The 15,472-nt window shown below is 49.3% G+C and overlaps 1 long non-coding RNA gene across 1 annotated transcript; it reads left to right on the top strand.

Moving 5' to 3' along the window:
• Positions 1–620: 620 nt before the first annotated feature.
• On the top strand, positions 621–15,198 carry LOC127492407 (uncharacterized). The gene is made up of 3 exons (XR_011379431.1): positions 621–757; positions 10,986–11,097; positions 15,067–15,198. It is a non-coding gene; the product is annotated as an uncharacterized lncRNA (long non-coding RNA).
• The last annotated feature ends 274 nt before the right edge of the window (positions 15,199–15,472 follow it).

Genomic DNA, 15,472 nt, shown 5'->3' with positions numbered 1-15,472 from the left:
TCAGTCCTGGCTGCTCTGCTTTGGACCTAGCTCTCTGCTAATGCTCCTGGGAATGCAGAAGATGACCCAAGTGCCTGGGTCCCTGCTGATCATCTGGGAGACCAGGATGGAGTTCTTGGCTCCTGGCTATGGCCTGGCTCAGACTTGGCTGTTGTGGCCCTTTGAGGAGTGAACCTACAGATGGAAGATTTCTCTCTGTCTCTCTCTGTCACTCTGCCTTTCAAATAATAAATAACTCTTTCTGGGCCAGTGTTGTGACATAGCAGGTAAAGCCATTGCCTACAACACTGGCATTCCATATGGGTGCCATTTTGCATCCTGGCTGCTCCACTTCTGATTCAGCTATCCTGGGAAAAGCAGCAGAGGATGGCCCAAGTGCTTGGGCCCCTGCACCCATGTGGGAGACCCAGATGAAGCTCCTGACTCCTGGCTTTGGCCTGACCCAGCCCTGGGCATTTTGGCCACGTAGGGAGTGAACCAGCAGATGGAAGATTCTCTCTCTGTGTGTGTGTGTGTGTGTGTGTTTGTGTGTAACTCTGACTTTCAAATAAACAGGTAAATCTTTGAAAAAAAAAAAGAGGAAAGTTAAAACTGATTGAAATGTCCTGTTTCTCACCCCTAGGATCTGAGTGAAAGAGCATGCGGTATCAGCAAGTCATGGGGCTGGAGGATGAGCGTCTGCTGTGGGGTTGTCCCCTGGGCTTCACAGCTCCTCCCACAGCACCGGTCCTGAGCACTGTCTGTGGGTGAATGACAGGTCAGTGTTGTAAAAGGTTAACTTCAGGGAACTCTGGGTTAAGGGTTAAGGGTTGTTATGGCTGGAATATGAGTTAATCTGAAACTCATTCAGGAGTTTAAATCCTGAAGTCTTTTTTTTTTTTTACTTTTATTTTTACTTTTTAAAATTTTCACATTAATAAGTTTTTAACAGATTCAATATATTTTGTAGATACATTTTTTAAAAGATTTATTTATTTATTTGAAACTCAAAGTTATACAGAGAGAGGAGAGGCAGAGAGAGAGAGAGAGAGAGAGAGAGGTCTTCCATCCTCTGGTTCACTCCCCAGTTGGCTGCAACGGCTGGAGATGCGCTGATCCGAATCCAGGAGCCAGGAGCTTCTTCCAGGTCTCCCACGTGGGTGCAGGGGCCCAAGGACCTGGGCCATCTTCCACTGTTTTCCCAGGCCATTGCAGAGAGCTGGATTGGAAGTGGAGCAGCCAGGTCTCTAACTGGCGCCCATATGAGATGCGGGCGCTTCAGGCCAGGGCATTAACCCACTGCGCCACAGCACCAGCCCCTGTAGATACAATTCTAAGAATACACTGATATTCCTGTCCTCCCTCCTTCCCTTTCTCTCTCTTTTTTTTAAATTTTTGAGATAACATTTTAAATTTCCATTACAACAAAAAGGCTTAATACTTCACCTAATGAGAAGTTTAACAAGTGAAAAGCAAAATGACCCCAGTTTAGTGGGAGTACAGACAATGGCTATAAACAATGATTGAATGGAAATAATGATCTTTTCACCCATATACAGTAAATTAATCACAGATCATTAAAACCATAGTAGTGTAACATTCGTAACCATTGGTTTGATGAAGGTATAAAACAAAGTTTTTCAGAAACTAGATTTGCGGCAATACTGATACACACAAGCTTTCTTCCTTCCTTTCTTTTTTGTTTTTTATTTTTTAAATTACAGCTCCCGTATATAAAAGAGAACATGCAGTATTTGTCTTTCAGGGTCCTAAGCTCTGAAGTCTTACGGTGATAGTATTAAGAAGGTGGAAACTCAATCCATTTGCAATGTTTAGAGATGGGGCCTTTGAAGGAGCGATCAGATTGGCCTAGCTCATCAGGCTGGAGGCCCCATGACTGAGTCCTGGCAGCCTCGTAAGGAGAGACACACTCACAGGCTCATGCACGCCCCAGCTCTCATCCCATGTGGCCCTGTGCCACCCTGTGCCTCTACAGCAAGAACATCCCCAGAGACTCAGTCAATGGAGTCTGCCCAGTCTTTCTTGTTTTTAAGATTTATTTATTGAAAGAGTTACAGAGAACGAGGGAGAGACAGAGACACAGACACACAGAAAGAAACAGAGATCTTCCATCTGCTGGTTCACTCCCCAGATGGCTGTCATGCCCAGTGCTGGGCCAGGCCTAAAACAGGAGCCAGGAGCTTCACCTGGGTCTCCCACATGGGGTTCACTCAATTGTGAACTCTGAACCTCTGCAACCATGAGCCAAAGTAAACCTCTTCCTTTGGTAAGTAGCCTGCGCCTGGTATTCTTGTTTCAGTGATGGAAAGCTGACCCCCACAAGGGTATGTGAGAATCCTTTGTTCTATTCTTGCAACTTTCCTGTAAGTCTGAGATGGTGAGAAATGTTTTGTTGTTGTTGAGTTTGCTTTGACAAGTGATTCCGGAACTATACAGAAGCTACCCACGTGCAGGTCAGAGCTTCTGTATCACCAGGCAAAATAAGCCATCCCTTGCTGCCCACTGCTGGACAGCCAAGTACCAGGGTCGAGCGTGGGTAAGAGGAAAGCATTTATTCCCGGAGGCCTGCGGTCTTGGGAAAGAGTGATCCTTGGATCCAAAATATACTCTTTCCCTCCCAAGAAGCCTGCGAAAAGTGTTTTTCAAGGGAGGGGAGTCACTGCAGGTGGAAGTTAGTTAAAACAATGACTCCAGTCAGCGGGCTCATTAAGCAGGGTTTCAGGCTTTGTTTTGATGCTGGTCTGTCCACGAAATCGAGGGGCTCAGCCAGCTGGGGGGCGGGTCCTATAATGAAACTCAGCTGTTTGCAGTTGATGGTTGTGACTCTCTCCTTAGCTGGGTGTGAGGTCTGCCCTCTGCCATCTGCCATCTTAGGCTCCCACTTCCATGCAAATATCATCATTCACACGATAAGTCACAGGTAATTCACAACATCAGCAGTTGGTCCTTGTTAGCTGAAATACAAAAAGGGAAGGGAAGAAACCTTCATTATGGTTATAGCTGGTCTCTAATAAGCAGAGCAGGTGCTCCCAGGTGAGCATTAGCAGGAAGTTGGAGTCAGAAGTAGAAGAGCTGGGACTCTAACCAGGCACTCCAATACGGGATGTGGGCATCCCAAGTGGTAGCTTAACCACCGCACCAATTGCCTGCCTACTGCTGGCTCGAAGGGAACAAGGAGACAGAAAATGCAAGTGGCCTCTGGCGTCCAAGAACCATCCTGGCCCCAAGCTGGCAAGAAAATGGTTCTACAGCCACACAGGACTGAAGCCTGTCCACAGCCCAGAAGTCCCCCGGAAGGATGCCCTTCTAGAGTCTCCCAGAAAGGGTCATGGCCTCTTGACACCTTGATTTTGGGGCGTGAGACCTGAAGCAGAGACTCAGCTAAGCCATGCTGTGCCCAGGAACGGTGAGTAAAATATGGGTGTGCTTTAAGTTTGTGGTCCTCTGTGACAGCAGCAAGAGAAGAAAATGAATAGGTCAGCTAACCTGGAGAGCATGGTTAGGGGTCGGGAGACCCAGCAGGCAACACTGTCGTTCTCTCCTTGTATCTACAGAGCAGAGGTGCTCACTAGGTGTTGTAGGACAATGATAATCGCAGTGACACTGGGGACCTCTGCACCTCTGTGAGGTCTCAAAAGCCTGCTCACACTGACTCCAGCCTCCAATGGTGAATTCAATAGGACCTAGCCCCTCAGAGCAATGCCCTGCCTGTCCCTGTGTGGTGGGAGATGTGAGTGCGGGAGCCTCCTGCAGGTGGAGCTGCCCAAACCCAAGATATCCTTGAGTCTCTGGGGCTCGCTCTCTCTGCTGTAAAGGGAGCAGAGAGTGAGTTTGAGTTTGAGAATGTCTTTTATACTAAAGAGGTTATTTTCATTTTTATTTATTTTAAAGTTGGGTCCAGAGGCATACACCTTCCAGGAGATGAAGAGGGGTACATAAATTTTGTGCTTGTGCAAAGGCCACAGGTCAACATATGGCAAAGGTGTTGCTTTGGGTCTGTCCAGCTTCTCTCAGTAACACCTGGCCCCGACCCTGTGTGAGCTCTGCGGGACTGCAGGTGGAGTTTGTGTGAGGGACTTCAGATTCTCAGGCCTCAGTCTCCTCATTTGTAAAATGGGAAGAGGGCTGAAACAAAGTCAATGACTTTTATGATGTTTGAGCATCTGTGATCTCTATGTTTGGTCAAATTGTCTCACCCCGTGTGGCCCACATCTTAACTGGTTGCCAGGTCTGGATCTGGCATGGCCAAAGGGTAAGCAGCAGCCTTACCGTACCCCCCTCCCCCCGCCCAACTGTGCCCTCCCCACTCATTTATAAAACCTTCCTTTGTTTCTTCTTTGTGGCCTCAAGCAGAATCAATCCTGACCATAAACTTGGAGGGGCTGGTTGTGGATCTCTGAGGTCTGTTCCAGCTCTCAGATTTATGGCCCATTCATTCTGGCTTTGAGCAGCCAATCGCCAGGGTCAAAAACATGTTCCAGGAAGACTGAGGACTCTTCACAGATTTAATGCTGAGTTTAATCCTTAAACCTGGCTGTATAGTGTTCATGGGTTTCCAGTGTACCCCTGTTTCTAATTGGATGATATAAACACACATCGTACATTGACACTGTCAGTGTGATGCATGCTGAGTGGTTGGCCTGTGGGCATTACCCCTGATTGTCCCCGAAGCATCACTGCCCCACTGGCCTGGCGAAGAACAGCACCTAAGCAGGGTCCTTGCAAGTCGTTCAGCTGGGCCGGCTAGGCCTGCAGCTCTGCAGAGCCGGGGCACTTGATGTTGGAAGGTCAGGCACAAGGGTTCAGTACTAAGTGATCTCCCACAAAAACTGGGTGCTAGTCAGGGTCCAACCAGGACACAGAACCAAGCAGTAGTTGGAAAGTTTAACATAAAGGGTGATTAGCTACCGAGGGGGTTGGTCTAATAAGACAATGGCTATTGAGAAACGAAGAGAATTCTTATGAATATGGGGACCACACACATAGGTGGTGGCTACTCCCTGGGGTGGGTGAGATTGGCCATCTAAGGAAGAGGCCCTCCGCTGGCATGGCTGACATCTAGACTTTGCTAGAGGGGAAGGAGAGACCCACTGGTAGGCAGAGAGCTGACTGTGATGCACCCCCAATAGAACCTGATGGAAAGTTGCTCCCTGAGAAATAAGGGCAGCTGACTCCAGGGAGGGGCGGTATCTTAGAGCTTGCTGCCCCCATGCCTGCTGGGGAGAGCTACTCCAGCTGGCCACCGGCCACGGCCAGTAGTACTGGAGAAACAGCCCGCTGTGGGAGCCTGGGGAGAGGCCCACCGCAGGGCTGCAGAGAGCAATGCCTGCCCTATGCAGCACCCCTCCATCACCCTCCACCTGTCAGAACTAACACTGTGCCACATTTGGAAAGGAGCCCAGGGAGACAATTCTAATCAGGTACATATTATCTCATTTAATCCTCCACCAACCTCATGACACAGACATTCATTTTCTTCTGCAGACAAAGATCCTCAGACTGACAAAGTGAAGTGACAAGTCCATGGTTACCCAGCTTGTGTGTAAGAGAGTTTGGAGCAAATTCATGTCAGTGACTCCTCAACTTGTGCTTTTTAAAATACTGACATTCATTTTTAGTTGAAAGAGAGACAGATAAACAGAGTAAGCTCTTTCATCCACAGGCTCATTCCACAAATGCTCACGACAGCCAGGCTGGGTCAGGCCAGAGCTAGGAGCCAGGAGCTTCATCTGGGTCTCCCACATGAGTGACAGGTGCCCAAGGACTTGGACCATCTTCTGCTGCTTTTCCCAGGCCACTAGCTGGAAGCTGGATTGGAAATAGAGCAGCCGGGACTCAAACTGGCACCCATATGGGATGCTGACCTTGCAGTCGGCAACTTACCTGCTATGCCACAACACTGGACCCCAAAGTGCTACTTTTTAATAAGAGTGGCAGGAGAAAGAATGAGGGTTGACCCAGGAGAGAAGAATTGCAAGACTTTGTCAGGGATGGGTCAGGTGCAAGGGGCCTGAGAGCAGGGGGTAGACTTCAGAGAATCTCTGTGAAATGGAAAGGCATGGGGAGATGGTGACTATGGGAAAGCTAAAGAATCTAGAATCACAGCTTGGGAGCTGAGGTGGCCATGCAGTGGGCAGGTCCAACCCGAGAGCTAGGAAATAGCTGGCCCCCAAATGTCTTGTTTTATAGAAACAGAGAAACCATCTATCCTAAGACCATTCTGGGCTCACTCAATAGGAAAAACTCTGCCAATGAAAATGATGCCATATTTATATCACTTCAAATTTTTCTTTATAGTTATTGAAAGCATTCCCTTGTGGATCCTATCACACGTTACTCTAGTGCTTACATGAAATTGAGCAAGTAAGTGAAATACATTGGTTAGTTTCAGAAAAACTAAAAGATCTCCCCATTTAGCATCTACATCCAACTATGTGGAATCACTCGGGCTCACGGGGTGAATGAGCTCCAAGGGGCAGCAGAGGTACATTTCTTAAAGAGAAGTTTCTGGAACTTAGTGATTTCTTGGCCTTTGGGTCACATTCCCAGGTGTGGGATATGAGTTCCTTCTCATATGTCACTCTCTGTCATATCTTCCTTTGTTGGGTGCTATAACCACTTGACTGTTGCTTTGCAAAGATGAAATATGAAATTCTAGTGAGACATATCTGATTCATTGACAACAAATTTTCTCTGCATCCATGCTCATCAGCCTATTTCTTCATTTCAGGGCTGAATCACAGTGTAACATTTTTCAGGATTTTTGAAATGCAGAGTTACACAGAGGCAGAGAAAGAGAGAGAGGTCGTCATACACTGCCGGTTTACTCCCCAAATGGAGCTAGGCCGATCCGAAGCCAGGAGCTTTATCTGGGTCTCCCACAGGGGGACAGGGGCACAAGGACTTGGGCCATCTTCTACTGCTTTCCCAGGCACATTAGCAGGGAGCTGGATCAGCAGCAGAGCAGCCAAGACTCAAACCAGCACCCATATGGAATGCCGGCACTGTAGGTGGCGGCTTTACCAGCTATGTCATAGCACCAGCCCCGAGGATATTTAAAAATAGCAATTAAACTCACCACGTATAGTACCAACATTATCCATTAAATTGACAACCACAGGAGATACTTTGATGGAACAAGCCTGTGTGAACAACAGCAATGGCTGGTTGTTTTAGCTGTCACCTGCCTCATAGCAGTTGTCAGCGACATTCCTATCGGAATCCTAAAGTGTGCACCTTAGAGCTGACTTACTCAGGACCAAGCCCGTATTACCAGGGAGGGGAAGAGGAAGAGACCATGAGGCCTTGTGGCCTGCACATTACAATCACCAGGGGACAACACTGAGCCATTTTTCCAGAGATTCTCAGAAGAATAGGTAGGGAATGGGCCTCCCAACATGAGAAGGGTTTAAAAGCTCCCCAGGTGACTTCAATGTGCCAGGTGATTCCAGCTGGCCATGAGGTCCCAAGGTTTCTGGGAAAGAGAAGCACGCCTCCTACAGGGATATCCCTGCTGCCCAGGGCGCTGAGAGGCGGCTGTGTCCTTGCCCTGTGCTGTGGCAAAGCCTTAAAAGGCAGAGCTGGGCTGTGGGCCCTCGGGAGTCCCTGCCCTTGTCCCCAACGCCACAGGTGGCCCCCTCTGCAGGGTGCTGGACAAGAAGCTTCAGGTTTTGTTCTAAAGCCACATCCTCCTGGAGGGACCAGGTCGCAGCTGCTCTGCCTCCTAATCTATGCGGGTACTTCAAAAAGTTCACGGAAAATGGAACGAAAACATGTTTATTTTGATGCAAAAAAAATTGTTGAAATCCATGCAGCTTGATCATTACAAGCATTTTCTATCAACTCTGTGAAGAGGTCATGTTTGCACGGATTTCAACATGTTTCTGCATTAGAATCAACGTTTAAGTCCATTTCCCAAGTGTCTGCACGGCCGGTTTATCGGCCTCCCCCCCCCCCCCCCCCCCGGCTTTACCCCTCCACACGTGCACGCATGCACCCACCCACACACACCTGTCCCTGCCCCCAGCTGCGTGCACTTGAGGACTCGCCTCTCCCAGGCAAATCACCTCCCATAAGGCTCCCAGGGTTCTCAGCGCCTGAATTCTCCACACACAGGTGGGTATCTCAGGGGACGTCAGCTCCAGCTCGGTGTTCAGTGCTCTGCCCTTCTATTTCCTGCTCAGACGGGCAAGTTTGGGCAACACTCTCCCTCCGCAGTGGAAAGCTGGTCCATCCCATGAACTCGCGGCAGAAGCTGGGCAGTAGCAGGGCTGTGGCCTCTGGACCTGGAACTACTGGGTAGGCAACCAACCTTGACATGCAGGTCTAAGCAAGGCTCCCTATGCGGCCCTTCTCCCACAAAGAGAGCATTCTGGGTCCTGGGGATGGCCCTGGGCTGGGCCTCGCCTTGGCCTCCAGGGTAAGCAATCTTAAGTGGAATCCCGTAGTGACGGGGCGGGCGTAGAAGCCTAGCACAGCAGGCTTGTAGCACACCGGGAAGACGCCCGCCTGCTTAGCCGGTGAACCGCTCGTGCGTGTAGACTCCTGCAGTACGCACGCAAGGCTGCGGACGTAGGCTGGCGGCGTGGATCTTTCCGCTCTCACTGGATGCCGTGGGTCCCTCCCTTGAGACGAGTGGCTGTCTCTCCCAGCCGGATTGCTACGGGTGGTTTTCTCCGGAGTCAGCGTTAAGCGTGCGCCCTCTTGGATTTCGGGCTCCTGCTGGCGCGACGGCAGGTACGCGGGGACCTCAATTCTGCTGCCCCTTGATGCCCTGGTCTGGTGAAGTAGGTTGGTGTTTGTGATTAAGGGGTGCCAGCACTCCCAGAGGAAGAGGCGGGCACAGGGGAAGGCTTGGAGGGAGGAGTTTCCACCCCTGGCCTGGGCAAGCTGTGGTCCCATTTAGAATGACAATCCCGTGCTGGGCTCCTGACCGCCCAAGGGCCTTGGGGACGCTCTGTAAGTCACCCTCCACCTGTCGCATTCTGCGGTCCAAAGGCAGTCAACTGGGCGTGCTGGCCCTGTCCCGTGGGAGGTGAGGCTATCCTTGAGCCTTGTAACCAGACTTTGATTTGAGAACTTTGGGGGAAGAAATGCAGAGATGTCAGGATTATTGTCAGGATGTAAGAAAACGTTTCTGTGAGTGCATGTGCTTGTGTGTGTGGTGTGTAGACTGACTTATGTGAAAGGCAGAGCAATAGAGAGAGGTGGGTATGGGGTGAGAGTAGAGAGAGACCGTGATCTCCAACCGGCTGGTTCCCTTCCCAAATGACCACAACAGCCAGAGCTAGGCCAGGCTGAAGCCAGGAGCTTCTTCCAGGCCTCCCATGTGAGTGGCAGGGGCGAGCACTTGAGTCATCCTCACTGCGTTCCCCAGACGAATTAGCAGGGAGCTGAATTGCAGCGGGGACTCGAACCAGTGTTCTGATATGGGATGCTGGCGTTGCAAGTGGTGGTTTAATGGCTTGTGCCATATGCTGTCCCCTGTACTTGTGTTTTTTAAAATCATTTTAAACATTTTATTTGGGGGTGGGGGGAGAGAGAGACAAGCACAGAGAGCTTGTACCTACTGGTTTGTTTCCAAAGTGCCTGTGATGGCCAGGGCTGGCCCCAGACTGAGGCAGGAGCTGGCAACCCAGTTCCATTCTGTCACATGGGTACAGGAACGCTATTACTTGAGCCATCACGGCTGCCTCTCAGAGTCTGTCAGCAGGGAGCAGGAGTCAGGGGCCAGAGCCAAGAATGGAATACAGGTCCCCCACTGTGGCATGTGGGTGTCTTTAACCAGCTTCCTAATCAACAGACTAAATGCCTGCCCCCGCACACGTGTTTTATTTTTTAAAAGATTTTTTATTTGAAAGGCAGAGTTAGAGAGGGAGATAGAGCGATCTTCCATCTACTGGTTCACTCCCCAAATAGTCACAAAGGCCAGGGCTGGGCCAGGCTGAAGCCAGGAGCCAGAAGCTTCCTCTGGGTCTCCCCCATGAGTATAAGGACCCAATGACTTTGGCCGTCTTTGACTTAGGTGCGTTAACAGGGAGCTGCTTTGGAAGTAGAGCAGCTGAGAATTGTATGGGTGGCCATACGAGATGCCGGCATCGCAGGCGGCAGCTTGACCTGTTACTCTACAATGCTGGCTCCTGGTGCACGAGTTTTAAATATAAGTGGGTTCAAAACTTCCTTAGAGTCCCAGAAGAGTGGTGACTCCTAAAATGGGTAAGCAGCCATTTGTGTGTAGTAAAGCTCATTTGATTTTGGAATTTTTCTCTCATGCAGATGGTAAATCTCATGTTGCTTAGGCGGTTTGATTTAACAGAACTTACTGAGGGGCCATGATGGAGTCTAATGTTGGTCACTGAGGATCATAAATTAAAAGTAGATAAGAGGCCTGCGCCGCGGCTCAATAGGCTAATCCTCCACCTGCGGCGCCGGCACCCCCGGGGTTCTAGTCCCGTTTGGGGCACCGGATTCTGTCCTGGTTGCCCCTCTTCCAGGCCAGCTCTCTGCTATGGCCAGGGAGTGCAGTGGAGGATGGCCCAGGTGCTTGGGCCCTGCACCCCATGGGAGACCAGGAGAAGCACCTGGCTCCTGCCTTCGGATCAGCGCGGTGCGCCCGGATTGGAGGGTGAACCAACGGCAAAAGGAAGACCTTTCTCTCTCTCTCTCTCTCTCTCTCTCTAACTCTGCCTGTCAAAAAAAAAAAAAAAAAAAAAAAAAAAAAGTAGCTAAAGAGAGCCGAGGAAAGGCAGGAGGGTTGGCCTATAACAACAGAAGAGTCTAAGCGGCAGCATTCACAAAGGCCAACAGTGGAAACAACTCCCATGTTTATGGATAAATGAATGGATTAAAAAAAAAAGTCTTATATGATAGGTATTCAAAATGTTAATGAAAGGTGTCTATGATGAAAAATCTGTGCATAGATTTCAAAATATTTTGAACCAAAATAAACATATATTGTAATTGTATTTTCCATAAACTGTTTGAAGGAGTGCTGAAATGGTGATGGGTCTCCCGGGGAAATTCTGACACCTGCTGCAATGGGATGAACAGTGAAGACCCTGTGAAGAAAGGGCCAGCCCTCTGATTCCACCACGTAAGGTACTTAGAGTCATCAGCATCACAGAGACAGAAAACGTTATGGTGGTTCCAGGAGCTGGGGAGAGGGGAGTCGGGAGTGGTGTTTAGGGGACATGGAGTTTGAGAGTTGTGTGGACGGATGGTGGGAACAGTTGTCTGGGGAAGTGAATGTATGTCATCCCATTGAATTGGTTAAAATGGTAAGTTTTATGTTTGTGTATATTTGAACACATAAAAAGGACTTTAGTCACAGCCACATTACTGGAGGGTCTCATTTACTTGTTACCAATGGGTTACACATTTGGCTCTAGGCTTTCCAGCAGTTAACGTTTCAAGCATTTTTCCTTGGAGAGTGAGGGGCTTCCCTACCTTATGAAGCAAAACACTTTGTTATAATGGCCACTTAAGTGACGCCAATTAAAACCAATACCTATTACACGGCCATTTAAACCCGTGACAATTTGCTGATGCTTTTTATCGCCTAATGGGATGGGAAAGAGAAGGTGAATTTATATTTAACTGAAACATGTACTTTAAAGTGAGGGTAATATCCAACAAATTGGTGTTTTATGAAATAGAGATGCTGAGGTGGGTTGAGGAAGTGGGGGAGACACGGGCACAGGGACACAGACCCCGCTTAAGTTCAAGCCTTCTGCTTCAGGTTGGTCACGCACACTCAAAATTCCAGTTTCCAGCACCCGGAAAGTCTCTCTCTGGTCCAGGAATGTCTTTGCCACCAGCAAGGAGCTGTCAGCTCTGATGTCTTCTCTGGAGAGGTGCAGCAGCCCCCCCACCCCACCCCCATACCTCTGTCTGCCATGAGGCCTCCTCTGCAGCGCTCCTTAAATGACTGTCGTTTCTCTATCATTTTCCAAGGTCAAAGTGAAGCAGAGAGGATCTGCGGGTGAGAGAAGCTGTCATTCAGCAGGCACCTTTCTAGCCCAAATAGGCCTCTGCATTAGTGCCAGGACCTGGCAGGCCAGGCTAGGGTCAGAGAGAAGCATCACCATTTCAGGGCTCCATCCCAAGGCTCAGGCACGCGTGGGGTGCCCCCAGGCCTGTCACATGTTTGAGGGTCTGGGCTCGCCATGAGAAGCCACTGACTCTTCTCCCTCCTGGGGCCACCTCTTGGCATTTGAGAGCAGGCACCAGCATTCCATGATGTTATGCGAATCCTTCCCTGCAGCCTTGGGTCTGGTCCATTTCTCAAGGCTGCTCCATGCTGGGAGCCTGTGGCTACAAAGGTGGCCCCTTGACCTTCATCATTTGTTACCAGGCTTGCAGCTCTCTGCTGTTTTCCCATCCTGTGAATTAGCTGCAAGCCTTGCTGTGGTCCATGTGGGAGTGAGTGACAGGCTTCTGTGTGGAAGTGCCCCAGGGTAGGATGCTGAGGCCAGACCATCAGATGGCTGTGCATCCGATGTAAGGGAAGAAATTCCAGCTTCCAGCACCCGGAAAACTGTGCATTTTAAGTAAGGGAAGAAAAGAACCCAGGGGTGGCCTCAGAAGATACATGTGGCCAGGGGTCAGTCAGTTGCAGAAACAAAGAGATAGAGTGCTCAGGATCAAAGTCACGGAGACACGTGGCCCCAGATCCCACGTGGACCTGTGGTATCTGCAGGAGAAGCTGGCCTGAGGACAAGTCCCGAGGCTGTGGCACAGCTTTAGGGAAGCCACTCGCCTTAAGGTCGGCTTCCTTGGTCATTGTGGGACAGTAAATGGCACAGTGCCCGTGGAGTTGGTGAAGTCAGGTGGCTCTGAATCCGGTCTCCTCTGTCCCAGGAGGAAGAGGCAGCTTTCAGCCATGTTTTCAGTCGAGTCCACTGTGGCAATGACATTTTTTTTTTTTTTTTTTTGACAGGCAGAATGGATAGAGAGAAAGGTCTTCCTTTGCCGTTGGTTCACCCTCCAATGGCCGCTGCGGCTGGCATGCTGCGGCCAGCGCACCGCGCTGATCCAGGAGCCAGGTGCTTCTCCTGGTCTCCCATGTGGGTGCAGGGCCCAAGCACTTGGGCCATCCTCCACTGCCTTCCTGGGCCACAGCAGAGAGCTGGCCTGGAAGAGGGGCAACCAAGAAGAATCCGGCGCCCCGACCGGGACTAGAACCTGGTGTGCTGGCGCCGCTAGGTGGAGGATTAGCCTGTTGAGCCGCGGCGCCGGCCGGCAATGACATCTTCATTCTAGCCGTTAAATTAGCCCAGAGGGACAAAGGGTGTCCTACTGTGCTTTATTTATTTTTATTTTATTTTTTTAATTCACAGGCTTTTATTGGGGTTCTGCTCCCGGTGAGGTTCCCCGGTCCCAACAGAGCAACAGAGCGGGGGCTGGGGAAGTCGCGCGTCAGAGATTGGGAGAGCTCCTTTTTATAGATTCAGGGCATGGGGGTTAAAGGTTTTAGGCGGGTCTGATCCTCATTAGTTGACCTTTAGGCACCTGCAGGGACCTTGACAAGGACTTTCTTCCCCAGAAGTAGGCCTCTCCATTCCTGGAAGTGTAGGCCTTCCCTCCTTGCGGATCCCAAAGCTACCATCCTGACCTTTTGATGATAGGAAAGGGGGCGACGATGAGTCTCTCTGGCTACTTCCTGCTGACTGGGGACGTCGTCTACAGGGGCCCGCTGCGGCTATCTTGGGGCTCCACAGGGACAAGCATGTATGGATGGAGAAGCATCTGGTTGACTGCCTGGTTGCTGAAGGCCTTGGTTCATTCCATTATCACCTGCTGTAAACACTTAAACAGACACTGTAGTATACAAGTCAGGGTGAGAATAGCAACCAATGTTCCTAAGAGTGGCATTAACCAGGTAATGAGAGGATTTCATAGAGGAGAGGAAATGAGGGGGGATCTCTGGACCCTTGTGAGGATGGTTTGATGGATGTGGTTTAAATCTGATCCCAGCTGAGACCAGAAGAAAGGCCATTCTTTTGCAGGTAGAGGGGTTTGTCTGTAGAGAAATTCTGAATAATCAAACAACATTAAATGTGGGAGAGGACCATCAGTACACATATATTGGGAGTAGAGCCATTAATGTTAGAGTAGAGGCTGTGATTACAAAGGAATGAGACCCAAGTGGGCTAGACAGGGTCTAGAACAAAGGACAGAGTCATTATTAGAGGACCCAAGATACTATCTAAGCCACGAATAAGTTCTCTGTGAGGCAAACAGAACCTGACAGAAGGGGCTTGAAAATAATCTGGTGGGCTTTAGGCCTTGTAAGTTAAGAGGTGCAGACTTCTCTATCTCTTCACATAGGGTACATCCTAAGGGAAGTGTGAACCTCCTTGGGGAAGCACCCTGTCGACTTCCATTACCTAGCTGGCCTGGGAGGAGAGCTGGCCAGGTAAAGGCAGGTGGCATCTCTAACAGGAAATTTACAGCTCTGCCTGTAATGTTGCTGACCCTACTTGGCCGTCCCCTCAGCTGCAGTGGTCACCTTGGAAGCTGGGCTGAGTGAAGGGCTTTTCAGCTTAGAGCCAATAAGATCTGTGGCTCTGACCTGGGTGTCCTTCAACTCCAGGGCAGGGCAATTTCCAGTGATCCAACTCTTGGCAGAGCTGCCAGGGCTCTTCACAGGCTGACTTCTGCTGAAGCCCAGGCTTGCCACACTGAAAGCCGCTGCAGTGGACTGGCCTGTTGGGTCTCCTTGAGGACAGATCACTGTACAGAACAGCCATTAATAGGCCTGCCACCTATCATCACATTTCTGATGCCTGGCTTTCTCTTCCTCCTGGTTTTTGTTAAAGCAGACCAGAGGATGCAAGTCAAGGGGGTGCCAGTGCCAGATCACTTACTGACAATAGCAATATCAAATGAAAACTTAGAAAGCAGTTTTAATCATTAGATAACAAATATAGCAGTTTCAATACTAGCTTTTTAAAATTTTTAACTTTTTTTTTTAATTTACCAATTGATTTGAATCACTTTGTAACCTCAGCTAACCATACTTTCAGTTGGTACCTATAATACATTATTGGCTTCATCTGTTTACAGCGCCATCCCAGAGTACTGAATACAATAGAAGTGGCTGGAAAAAGTCCATCAGAACCTGTAAGAGGACAGCTAAGCACAGAACCAACAACACTTTAGTTTTATGAGCAGCAAATCTGATATATAAAACTGTGGATGACAAAAGACTTTTAGTTGCCACGTTTAAAATTATAAACTCATCGCTTGCTTACTTCACATAGCATTTTTGAAAGCACCTGTAGGATTTTACAGAACATTTAACTCTTTAGGTCTCTGTGGCTTTCTCATTAAGATCCAAGATTTCTTTCTTTCATAACCTTCTGTGACTTCCACACATCCTCTTCAACTTGAAACATTCCATCATTTCCATTCTAGTCTAGAGTAAACTAGCCATCAGGATGAAGTCAATCTTACAAACTTTGTCCTTTCT

Source organism: Oryctolagus cuniculus, chromosome 10 (genome assembly GCF_964237555.1).
Source record: "Oryctolagus cuniculus chromosome 10, mOryCun1.1, whole genome shotgun sequence".
Lineage (NCBI taxonomy): Eukaryota > Metazoa > Chordata > Mammalia > Lagomorpha > Leporidae > Oryctolagus > Oryctolagus cuniculus.
This window is presented reverse-complemented; position numbering and strand designations above follow the sequence as displayed.